This window comes from Ziziphus jujuba, chromosome 6 (assembly GCF_031755915.1).
Source record: "Ziziphus jujuba cultivar Dongzao chromosome 6, ASM3175591v1".
In the NCBI taxonomy this organism is placed as follows: domain Eukaryota; kingdom Viridiplantae; phylum Streptophyta; class Magnoliopsida; order Rosales; family Rhamnaceae; genus Ziziphus; species Ziziphus jujuba.
In genome coordinates this window covers 4,526,686-4,537,432 of record NC_083384.1, presented here as the reverse complement: position 1 = coordinate 4,537,432, position 10,747 = coordinate 4,526,686, and the positions used below count along the sequence as shown (strand labels likewise).

The following is a 10,747-nucleotide window of genomic DNA, read 5'->3' as shown; positions in this document are numbered from 1 at the left end:
AGAAAACATGATTTGGCTTAGGATTGCCCATTTATAATTCCAGGGTTTCCTTGAATTTGAAAGTTATCACTTGGTAGGTATCCATACAAAGGCTCAATCCAATTAAGTCCATAGCGTCTACCAATTTTGCCATATCCCCCCTTTTTTTATTAGGGTCTTGATGCCACTCTTCTTTATTCGTTTATTTATATTAGGCTGGAACTGTTGAATTCATTATATAGCAATTCCATATTGAAAGGCGTTTTCTCCTAATTTGGATATATTGTATATCTTCTTTCATCTCTATTGGATACTCATATCTGGTCCAATTAGAAAAGATTCTATCAGTTCTGTATTCGAAATTAAATTCAATATGAAATTAAATTTAACATACAATATATATGGATATATACCACATATATATTATGTATATTTATTATACATAAATATATATGTGGTATATGTATAAGCTAACATGCTATGCCCCTATTTGTATCATTTTTAGCGTGTAATTTTGAATACTTGAACGGTCGATTCTTTTTTTCGTTTAGCTTTCACCTTTTCGAATGAAAACACCGGAATATTTCATTATGATCTCGATTGCGTTTATATAGATTGGATTGCACTTTTCCTTTTCATTTTTTTCTCCCTCTTTCCCTTTTCTCAGGGCAGACCTTCTATAACAATAACATAAATAACATAAAAAAAAAGAACTAAAAAGGAAATTTTTTATTATAATACTTTTATAATATTAATTCTTTATTATAATATTATAATATTTTTAATCTTTTTTTATATTATAAACATTAATATTATAATATTCAAAGATAATTACAAAGTTATTTTTTAATTAACAATAAAAAATCTTACTATCTAATCAAGATATTGATTATTGATAGACATATAGTTGATAAAAAAATTGAAATTATATAGCGCTATATTAATTGTTATGTTAATTGTTATGTTTTATAATATTCAAATATCCAATATTTCTTTGAACTTCTATTCTATATTTTCTCTCCAGTCATATGAATTATGAACAGTTAATAGCTAAGATCCCAGTAGTTTACTAAATTCCTATGCATGTACAATTTATGTTATGCGAGCTCGCTTAGCTCAGAGGTTAGAGCATCACATTTGTAATGCAATGGTCATCGGTTCGATTTCAATAGCAAGCTTTTCTCCATCTGTTTGATTTTTTTTTTTTTTTACAAAATCGATAATAAGAATATTGAGATAATAAAAATATTGAAAAGGCTTCTTACCTTTTTACCTTACCAAGGGTCACCGATCTATTATCACTCTATTATCTCATAGAAACACCCAATTATAAAAAATAAGAAAAAAACTAGAAGTTCAATCTCTGTAAAACAAATCAATCAAGAAAAGAACCTTATTTATATATTGCTTATTTATATGTATTTATAAAATATATCATAAAATTTATTATTGTATTGTATAAAAATTATACACAATAATAAATAATATTTATATATACATATATTATATATACAATACAATACGGTGCGGATATTGATACAATTCATCTAATTATTTTTTGTAGTCCAAGACTTCAGTAAATTTCACTTCATTTATCATTTAGTTTAGTTTTAATTTCATTTAGGTTTATGAAATTTCAATAAAATAAGGAGTCTTGATGTCGTGTTACAGAGGACCTAGTTTCAAAAAAATATGTCATCTGGGGGCTTTTCTAGGACTAACTAGTCAAAAACCTCGAGCTGGAAGTGATCTTAGAAACCAATCGTGCCCGGTAAAAAATCCCAATATCGTATTCGTGTAGAAGAAAAACAAAAATTGCGCTTTCATTATAGTCTTACAGAACAACAATTACTTGAATACATTTATATCACTGGAAAAGCCAAAGGGTCAGGTTTTACTACAATTACTTGAAATGTGTTTGGATAACATGCTTTTTCGATTGGGTATGGCTTCGACGTTTCCCTGAGGCCGCTAATTGGTTAACCATAAACATATTTTTGTTAATGGTCGTATAGTAGATATACCAAGTTGTCGCTGTAGACCCCAAGATATTATTACAGCCTCTTCTGAGGAATTGCCAAAACATTTAACACTTCACCCATTTCAATATAAAGGATTAATCAATAAATAAATAGATAGTAAATGGGTCGGTTTGAAAATAAATGAATTGCTAGTTGTAGAATATTATTCTCATCAGACTTAAATCGAACTAAAATAATAAGAACGGGGTTTGAACACCCCCTAATACGTAAAAAGACATGAGGTAAGGGGTTTTAATCCGAGGATTTTTCTTCTGTTCATATTTCATAGATTAGTATGGCGATTTTCATTCCTTGTCCCTTCTTTACATTATAGTGTTTTCCATACCATAGAAATTAGTATTAGGAATAGAGAATCTATATCAAAGAGAGGGCTAACTGTTGGAATAATGGTATCCATTATTATTTGCTACATTGCGATCAGCAACATTGGTGAAGTAGGTAAAGGCTATGGAAAGAGACGGATTCGACCACTCGACCATCTATCCTACATAACGATTATGGTTCAGAAACCAAGTGAATAGTGAGTTATTCATATTCGATTTTTGGATAGGTATGTACACTCTATTTTTTTTTAATAGAAAAACTTTTATTGAATTAAAGATAAACCCTTCCTTCGATGCTGGGGAAGAATAATTTTTTTTGTCAAAAACAATACATAAAGATTTATGTTTGCGAAAATGGCACTCCCGGGCTTTTCTAATATTTACACCAGAATAAATCACTGAATTGATGCAAATACATCGAGCAATCTATTTTTTAAGACTATGTTTTATGGATACTTTTAGTTTATTATTATATTTAGTTTAGATTATTCGTCCATTTTCATAAAAATTCTAAAATGACTTTCCAGTTTTAGATCTTTCAACCCCTTATCCCAACTTCGGCCCCATAGATTTATTCCAAATTCAGGAAACATCCTGGGGTTTTTATATTTGATTGTATAGCGTATACCATTATACACACAATACACACAACACAAAATGGATGGTTAGACTATTTTCATCCATCATAGAATGATTATTCACTTCTTGTTCTTCTCTCTTTGGATCATAATACGATCAAAACTTCTAATTATCCTAATCTAAAGGAAAAATTCTTTGATTCTTCAACTTCGATGAAATAGGAATAGTTCCTTTCATTCTTTTACTACTACTATATTTTTGTTAGTATATTTTACTATATTTACATTTGAATGAAATATAATTGGATTCAAATTTTTTTAGTTTTATTGATTCCTGTCAAAAAGGAAAAGAAAGAATTTGAGTAGAAGGTCTTCTTTTTTAATGAGTCTATTTTTATATTATTTCATAATGTCCAATTCCCGTTGATTGGGGATTATTTTCTCACAACATGAAGGGGTAATTCAAAGAAATTATAGAATGGATTTTTGCATATGTCTAGATCTGGAATCTTATTGTGAATAATTCCGACAACTTCGGGAGAGAAAGAGGCATTCACCTATTACCAAGATGGTGTGATTCGATTCTTTTATTTATTTATTATTATTTTCTTTTTTCTTTCTTATTTAGTTATTATATTATAATTAATTATGTTGTAAATAAATTAATTACATTATCTTAAATTATAATTAATAAATAATATATATTATATATATTTATTAAATTTATAAATAATTATATAATTATAATAAATTACAATTATCAATTATAAAGTTTTAAATCAATTTTATATATATTTTTATATATTTTCTAATTTTTTCTTTTTATAGATATACTTTTTATTTTACCGCTCTCAATCTTAGGAGAAAGATACTCAGAATTAATATGAAGCTATGCAATTAGAAATCGATCCCTATGATTGAAGTTATATATTTTATAACACAGGCCTTATCCACGCAAGGAACGGAGAACATACGAAAGCTTTGGAATATTATTTTCGGGCACTAGAGCGGAACCCATTCTTACCACAAGCTTTTAATAATATGGCCATGATTTCTCATTACATGCTACTATCTCCACTATAGAAAGGGAAAGAAAGAGCAATTCCATTAAATAATACTAGAAAAAATAGCCTTTCTATATATGTGTTGTCCAAAACAACGATTTTTATCAGTTGTAGTAAAGAAATGCACTTCATAGAAGAGGAAATATGACTAAATTGGTATGCCTAGATACTTTATTCTATGGATAAAGGGTCTAATTGAAAAAGAAGTGCCGTAAAGATCAATTACTGAGATTTTGGGCCAACACAATAACAACTGCTTACTTATGTCATGATATGAGGTAAAAGTTAGGAATCCACTTATGTAATAGAGTTAATCCCCTAAGGTATTGAGCAGCGGTGTAGCATCAGATCCTAACGATAGTAAGTCTTTTCCTTCTTATGACGAAAGTCTTTTTCAAAGATTCTATATAAATTTATATATGAAACGGAGATATTTACCTTTAAGAAAATTCCAATGATAGCGAAAATACCTATGCTTTATGAAGGTGGGAGAAAAGATAAAACTGATTAAATCATTAAGCAAAATTAAAGTTTGAAACTCATAACCTTTTTTGGTTAACTCGAGAGAAAAAAATGGGATAGATCCATAAGAAATCTTATTCAATTATATATGGTAGATTAAAAAAATGAGATACTAAAAGAATTTGACTGCTGAGCTGTATGAGGTCAGAAACTGTCAAGTACGGCTCTAAGGGAAGGAATTTACCTACCTATTTAGACCGAGGAGAATAGGCCATTTGACAAGGAGATTCTGAAACTACTGAGGCTTGGTTCGACCAAGCTACTGAGTATTGGAAATAGACTATAGCGTTTACTCCTGGGAATTATATTGAAATGCAAAATTGGTAGAAGACCACAAGGCGTTTGGAATAAGAACACTATTTTACTCTAACTGTTTTTTTATATTTGTTATAATGAATTGTTTATGAATTGTTTGTGTCTCTATCAATCAAATAAAATGGATCATTTCTCTGGGAAGAACCAATCAAAAGATTTCATTATATCCCTTCTCCTTCTAAGATCGTTCTATTTCGTCTGTTATTTAGTAGGGATAAACGATTACAGATAAGTTAGAAAATATATTTCTTTTCTCCTGTTAATAATAATAACTAATAAAAGTAAAAAAGACCCTCGAATGACTAAATAGAAATACTAGTATGTCTCTTAGTAATGACTAATGACTGTTCACACGGTTTGGAGTAGAGTAATAGTAATAGTAATATATTCTATGTAAGACATAAAGTGTCTTCATTTAGGAACTTCTAATTGAGATATGAATACATTAGGTTGCATAAGAAAGAATTACATCAATTCAAAGCCCCCCTAAAAAATTTTATAAGATTAAAAAGGTCCGTTAATCGCCCCTAGCTATGTCATAATAGATCCGAACACTTGCCCCGGATCGACTTCCAGATCATAATTGCCCTAGTGAGTAACTAAAGAAAATAGATAGATGGAAGATAGAAGATAAAAAACTAAGTCTAAACATCTCTCATAGGTTCACTAATTACTTAACTATTGGCGTGTTTCTTTGTATGTGTTGTCCGTAAAGCGAAAGACTCAATGATTATTTGTTCACGGGAATCAGAAGTGAAAATTTTGGTAGATAGGGATCCCATAAAAACTTCTTTAAGGAATGGGCTAGACCACATCATTTCTTAAGAACAATAGCTAAAGGACCAGATACTACCACTTGGATCTGGAACCTACACGTTGATGCTCATGATTTTAATAGCCATACCAATGATTTGGAGGAGATCTCTCAAAAAAGTATTTAATGCCCATTTCGATCCATCATTTTTCTTTGGCTGAGTGCTATGTATTTCCATGGTGCTCGCTTTTCCAATTATGAAGTATGGCTAAGTGATCCTACTCACATTGGGCCTAGTACCCAAGTAGTTTGGCCAATAGTGGGTCAAGAAATATTGAATGGTGGTGTAGGCGGTGGTTTCCAAGGAATACAAATAACCTCCAATTTTTTTCAGCTTTGGTGAGTATCTAGAATAACTAGTGAATCACAGCTCTATTGTACTGTAATTGGTGCATTGGCTTTTGCAGGCTTAATGCTTTTTGCTGGTTGATTCCATTATCATAAAGCTGCTCCAAAATTGGCTTGGTTCTAAGATGTAGAATCTATGTTGAATCATCATTTAGTAGGGCTACTAGGACTTGGGTCTCTTTCTTGGCCAGGGCATCAAGTACATGTATCAATTTCTAAATGCTAGAGCAGATCCCAAAGAGATTCCATTTCCTCATGAATTTATCTTGAATCGGGATCCTTTGGCTGAACTTTATCCCAGTTTTGCTGAGGGAGCAACCCTTTTTTTTCACTTTGAATCGGTCAAAATATGCAGAATTTCTTACCTTTTATGGAGGATTAGATCCAGTAACCAGGGGTCTACGGCTGATCGATATAGCACACCATCATTTAGCTATTGCAATTCTTTTCCCAATAGTAGGTCACATGTATAGGACCAACTAGGTCATTGGTCATGGCAAAAAAGATATTTTAGAGGTTCATAAAGGCCCATTTACCAGCCAGGGTCATAAAGGTCTATATGAGATCCTAAAAATGTCATGGCATGCTCAATTATTTATTAACCTAGCTATGTTGGGCTTTTTAACCATTGTTGTAGCTTACCATATGTATTCGATGCCCCCTTATCCATATCTAACTATTGACTATGGTACACAACTTTCATTGTTCACACATCACATGTGGATTGGTGGATTTCTCATAGTTGGTGTTGCTATGCATGCAGCCATTTGTATGGTAAGAGACTATGATCCAACTACTCGATACAATGATATATTAAATCGTGTCCTTAGACATCACGATGCAATCATATCACATCTCAACTGGGTATGTATATTTTCAAGCTTTCACAGTTTTGGTTTGTATATTCATAATGATACTATGAGTGCTTTAGGGCATTCCCAAGATACGGTTTCAGATACTGCTATACAATTAAAACTCGTCTTTGCTCAATGGATACAAAACACCCATGCTTTAGCACCTGGCGCAATGTCCCCTGGTTCAACAATAAGTACCAATTTAACTTGGGGGTGGGGGGGGGGGGGGGTGGGGTGTGGTGATTTAGTGGCCGTGGGTGGCAAGGTTGCTTTATTACCTATTCCATTAGGAACCGCCAATTTTTTGGTACATCATATTCATGCATTTACGATTCATGTGATGGTATTGATACTTTTGAAAGGTGTTCTATTTGCTCGTAGTTCACGTTTGATACCAGATCAAGCAAATCTTGGTTTTCGTTTCTCTTGTGATGGGCCTGGAAAGGGGGGACATGTTAAATATCCACTTAGGATCATGTCTTGTCAGGGCTATACTGGATGTATAAATAAATTTTGATAGTAATATTCCATTTTAGTTGGAAAATGCAGTTAGATCTTTCGGGAGTATAAGTGATCAAGGAGTAGTAACTCATATCACGGGAGGCAACTTGTGCAAAGTTCCATTACAATTAATGGGTGGCTTTGTGATTTCTTATGGGCACAGGCATCCTAGGTAATTCAGTCATATGGTTCTTCATTATTTGCATATGGCCTCTTTTTCCTACGTGCTCATTTTGTTTGGACTTTTAGTTTAATGTTTCTATTCAGTGGGTGTGGTTATTGACAAGAACTTATTGAATCCATCATTTGGCTCATAATATATTAAAAGTTGCTCTTGCTACTTAGCCTAGAGCCTTAAGCATTGTCCAAAGATGTGTTGTAGGAGTAACCTATTACCTTCTGGGTGGAATTGTCACAACATGGGCATTCTTCTTAGCAATAATTATTGCAGTAGTATAATGGCTAGGAGGATTTGAAAGGCATTATGGCATTAAGATTTCCAAGTTTTAGCTAAGGCTTATCTCAGGACCCCACTACTCGTCGTATTTGGTTTGGTATTACTACCGCACATGACTTCAAAAGTCATGATGATATTACCGAGGAACATCTTTATAAGAATATTTTTGTGTATGCCGCTTTCTTGATTGCTTTTACATCAGGCAAATTTGGTTAATTCTTTTTTTAATGTGTTGTATTATCCTTGATAATATCATTTCTTTTGGTGGAAAAGGGGGATTGCCTTCTTATATTTCTAAGTCTAGGATCTGACTTGTATCATTGAAACTAAACTAATAGGAATTGAACCATTATGGCAACAAAAAATTTGATTCAGAGGAAGAAAAAGAGGCAAAAATTGGAACAAAAATATCATTTGATTCACTGATCCTCAAAAAAAGAAATAAGCAAACTTCTGTCATTGAGCAAAAAATGGGAAATTCATGGAAATTTTACAATGCCCACCCCATAATGGTGCACCTACATGCCTTCATCGATGTTGTTTCTTGACCAGAAGACCAAGAGCTACCTATTGAGACTTCAGTCTATCTGGACACATACTTCGTGAAATGGTTTATGCATGTTGGTTACTTGAAGCAACAAGATCAAGTTAGTAAGGATTGAACTATCTCTCCGTTTTTCTATTCATTTCTATGATTGATGATCATAGAGGGCCCTTTTACCATTCTGTATAAATGGGCTGTCCTATTTGTACAGATATGGTCGAGGGGCACATTCAATCCTTGTTTGCCTATTAGTTTCCCACTTGTCTTTTCATCGTGGGGTAGAGTAGCTTGGTAGCTTGCAAGGCTCATAACCTTGAGGTTACGGGTTCAAATCCCATCTCCACAACATTTTTTTGACAAAAAAATTTAGGTTTGGTTTTGTTAATTTGTTAACTAGTAATCAATTACCATTTTTCTTTGGGAGCCGGAGAAAAAGAAGGAGGGATAGAACCAATATACTATTGTGATCAACTTTACTTAATCCTTTATTCTATTAACTTAAATACATTAAGTTATTATTTCGGGCGGATAGCAAGAATCTAACCCTCATCTTCTCCTTGGCAAAGAGAAATTTTACCATTCGACTATATCCGCATCTTTTTTTTCGTTCCTGATACGAAATGTATAGATTATATTGGAGCAGAGCTAGGCCAAATACTCTCTTTCATTTTCATATTTGATGTTTTTTATAGTATACATAATTATATATATAATATAATTTTATATAATTTTAAAATTTATTATATTATGATATATTGTGAATAAAAAAATAAAGAACCTTTTTTTCGTTTATATATCTTATTATATATTTATATATTTTATTTTATTTTAATATAATATTTGTTTACATAGTTTATATATAATTTATAATACATATTTATTTCATATTTATATAAACAAAATTTACAAAACAAATACACAAATACATAAGTTTGACCCTTCCCTCTTCTAATTTTTAGAATTTTTTTCTTTATTTGTATTTATTTTTGGGGCTTATATGGAATTTTAATGTGTCTCACAACATGAAAGAATTCGGGGAGGGGTCAATTGTAGATCTAAAGAGAATAGGTTCAAAAGACGAGAGAATTAAGGATATCCACCAAAAAGACTTATCCAATCCATAATGATGTACTGGAAAATACAACCTTTTTGTTACCCATCCAACCATCAGGAGAAGCAAATACAACGGGTACACTAATCAGTAAGATTGATGAACTAGCAATTAATGTAAAAATAACCAATTGGAAAGCAATAGTCATGTTTCTAATCCTCCAATCTACCAACAAAAGAATTATACCATTTGATCTTATTATCAGCCAAAAAATTGTTAAAAAAAAAATGCATCATAGAAGTATTTTACCATGACTCCATCATTGATTCTATATGACTTATTACTGACTTTTACCATTTTATTTTATGAAGGCATAGAATCAAGAGTGGTTTTTTTACTTTAGAAAGGGGCATGCTGGATCATGCATCTATATATTTATATATATAGAGGCCTATAGATTCATACCGATATCTTTCTATAGGTAGTAATGGTATCAACTTATATGTCTGTGTTCTACTCAGCAGAAAAAAAAAATATCGAGGGTTCAAATCCCTCTCTTTCCTTTCATGGTTTGGTGAATAGATTTGTTGCTTTTCTTTATTTTATTGGTTTTTCCCTTTCAATATCATAAAAGGGAATGGCTCAGCTAAGTGGGATAGCCGAGCCAGAAAAAAAAAAATATTAGATACAAATGGGTTGAAAAGAAGGGAAAAAGGAATACTTTTTAAATCTAACTTGACCCACCTAACCTTATATGTATGGTGGAATCAAATTGATTCCTTCTTCAAGCATTAGGATTCTCGTCTCAGTTAAGAGGAGTCATGGAAAGAATAGGTTCAAAGTAATGATTAATTCCTTTTTCAAATCCTGCAACAGCTGCACAAGCTCTTCCTACATGCCATAAATGACCTATGAATAGGAAAAATCCTAGAGCAAAATGAGAGGTAGCTAACCAACTTCTAGAGAGACATAATTGACTGCATTGATCTTGGTCGCTATGCCCCCCATGGAATTTAAAGAACCTAAAGGAGCATGAGTCATATATTCCATAGAATGTCGTTCTTACCAAGGCTGGATGTCTTTTTTCACCCTACTCAAGTCCAAACCATTGGGGCCCCTTAGAGGTTCTAACCAGGGAGCATGTAGATTCCAAGAACACATAGTTTCTCCTCCAAAAATAACTTCCCTAGTCGGGGAGCACATTAGATATTTACCTAAACTGATAGGTCCTTGAGTGGATCCCACGTTAGCCCCAAGACATTGGTCTCTAACTAGAAAAGTAAATTCTTAAGCTTGAGAAGCTTCCAGTCTAGTAGGCCCATAAAACTCACTAGGCTAAGCGGTATTATTGAACT

General features: G+C 32.2%; 2 pseudogenes; both read left to right on the top strand.

Moving 5' to 3' along the window:
* The first annotated feature begins 1,636 nt into the window (after positions 1 to 1,636).
* On the top strand, positions 1,637 to 2,182 carry LOC125420271 (small ribosomal subunit protein uS4c-like; annotated as a pseudogene).
* Positions 2,183 to 5,549: 3,367 nt separating this feature from the next.
* Positions 5,550 to 7,799, top strand: LOC125420272 (photosystem I P700 chlorophyll a apoprotein A1-like; annotated as a pseudogene).
* The last annotated feature ends 2,948 nt before the right edge of the window (positions 7,800 to 10,747 follow it).